Below are 2,488 nucleotides of genomic sequence, written 5' to 3'. Positions count from 1 at the left end.
TGCGGGCTCACTCTTAAGTTTTAAGAATAAATTAGATAGATACATGGATGGGAGAGGTCTGGAGGGTTATAGACTGGGTGCAGGTCAATGGGATTAGCGGAATAATATTTTGACACAGACTAGAAGGGCCGAATGGCCTGTTTTCTGAGCTGTAGTGTTCTATGGTTCTATGGTACAGAATCACAGAATTGTTATGATGCGGAAGGAGGCCATTCAGCCCATCGCGTCTGCCCCAGCTCTCCAAGTGAGCAATTTGACTTAGTGCCATTCTCCTGCCCTTTTCCCCGCAACCCTGCACATCCTTTCCAATTTAAATGATCATCCGGTGCCCTCTTGAATGCCTCGATGGAACCTGCCTCCTCCACACTTCCAGGCAGTGCATTCCAGACCCGAACCACTCGCTGTGTGAAAAAGTTTTTCGAGCTGGCACACAGTCTACAGGTCAAGCATACAACAACAACCTAAATTTAAATAGCGCCTTTAACGCAAAGAAACGTCCCAAAGCACTTCACAGCAGCCACATAGGATGACTTGGCCAAACAGGTCGGTTTTAATGAATGGCTTAAAGGAGAAAAAGAGGTGATGAGCCAGGGAGCTGTAGAGCTTAAAACTTTGGCATCTGAAAGCATGGCCCACCAATGACAGAGTGACCAAAATTGAGAATTGCAAAAGAGATGGGAGTTTGAGGAGCAGCAGGTATCTCGGAGGGTCGCGGGGGCTGGAGGAGATCGCAGAGGTAGGAAGCGGGGAGGTCAGGGAAGGCTTAGAAAACAACGGTGGGAATTTTAAAAACCAAGACGTTACTTGCCCAGGAGTCAATTCGGTCAGGGAGGACAGAGGGAAATAGGCGAAAGGGGACTCGCTGCGAGTTAAGACACGGGCAGCAGAGTTTTGGACGACCTCAAGTTTACGGAGGGTGGAGTGTGGGAGAGCAGCCAGGGGTGTGTTGGGATAGTCACGTCTAGGGTTAACGAAGGCATGAGCGAGGGCCTGAATTACACCCAAAGTTCCACTGCACCACAAAGGCAGCTTAGCCCCAGGCTGCATTCGGACCGCGGCAACAATGGCTGGAATCCTGAAGAAAACCACTGGGTTGGTGGGTCTTGCTGTGGCCCAGAATCCTCATGAGTCGTTGAGAATCCTGTACACCAGAATTCTTGCTGTCCTGCAGTCCATCCCTCAGGATGCAGCCTATAGGAAGTACACCGAGCAGATCATCAGTGAAAGGTTTAACTTGGTAAAATCGGAGCATGATGTTCAAAAGCTGGAAGACAAAATCAACTGTGGGCAGATAGAGGAAGTCATTTCACAGGCTGAGGATGAACTTTCTCTGGCACAATAAAATGGCCAAGTGGAAACCTTGGAAACCATTAATAGAAGAAGCTCCTCACAACCAATGGAAATGGCCAATTTAAACTTTATGTAAATTACTTTGCTTTATTCGAAAAACCATACTGTCTGTTCTGTCAATTCCAACCGGTATAAATGTTATTAAAATGAATCTCTGACCAAAAACAAACGGTATTATTTTGCCGTTCATTCAAAAAAAGACAAAATCACACACAGTAAACAAACTTTGGCAGCTGGAAAAGTTCTGAATTAAAATATCCGTGTTTCTTGCCCGTTCCTGTTTTCAAAAAATTTCACAGTAATGAAAAGAAGGACAGTTATTGCAAGCTTAGATAACTTTGTGTGCATTGTGTGTGACAGTCTGCGGGGCTTCCAAGAGATAAAACTGCTATTAAGTCTTCAATAGGGGCCGTTAAGCAGGAGATCTAATGCATCTCTGCAGGTTCATCCGAACGCTTTCATTATTATCAGCGCCTCACAGTGACAGCTGTCAGTCATGGTCCGATGAGCTTATGTGCATGGTTCTCGTACTTTTGGCATTATTTACCCCATGGCAGGGGGCTCATCATGGAAAAGTTCCCAGAAATGAGACCCCGAGAAGGCCGGAGAAGGGATCGCGTCGTGCAGTGAGGGGTGGATAGTTCACTGAAGCATAGTGTCTGTCAATCACTGGAGCGAGAGAATTAAAGCAAGTGCCAAAGTGCTTAGGTTGATTCAGATTCAGCAGAAGCTTGCTCAGCTAGCACGCAAAGATGAAACAATAACGCAGATACATTTTTTGGTGTTCTATTCAACTTTTCTAGTACTTGCCTTGCATCGATATTGTCTATTCAGAGCTTCGGGGTGCCCTATGGATGATGTATAAATCCAAGTTCTTCCTTTCTTTTGTACTTTCTTTCAACACAAGGAGACCATTCTGTCACAGAATCGCAGAATCACACAGTGCAGAAGAGGCCCTCCGGCCCATCGAGTCTGCACCGACACGTGAGAAACACCTGACCTACCTCCCTAAAACCCATTTACCAGCACTTGGCCCATAGCCTTGAATGTTATGACGTGCCAAGTGCTCATCCAGGTACTTTTTTAAAGGATGTGAGGCAACCCGCCACCACCACCCTCCCAGGCGGCGCATTCCAGA

The 2,488-nt window shown here is 46.6% G+C and overlaps 1 pseudogene; it reads left to right on the top strand.

Moving 5' to 3' along the window:
* Nucleotides 1-1,057: 1,057 nt before the first annotated feature.
* Nucleotides 1,058-1,512, top strand: LOC144679382 (NADH dehydrogenase [ubiquinone] 1 alpha subcomplex subunit 5 pseudogene; annotated as a pseudogene).
* Nucleotides 1,513-2,488: the final 976 nt, after the last annotated feature.

The sequence above is a fragment of the Cetorhinus maximus genome, chromosome 4 (assembly GCF_964194155.1).
Source record: "Cetorhinus maximus chromosome 4, sCetMax3.hap1.1, whole genome shotgun sequence".
Classification (NCBI taxonomy): Eukaryota; Metazoa; Chordata; class Chondrichthyes; order Lamniformes; family Cetorhinidae; genus Cetorhinus; species Cetorhinus maximus.
The sequence above is the reverse complement of the archived record's forward strand: the minus strand, read 5'-3'. Positions and strand labels throughout refer to the sequence as shown.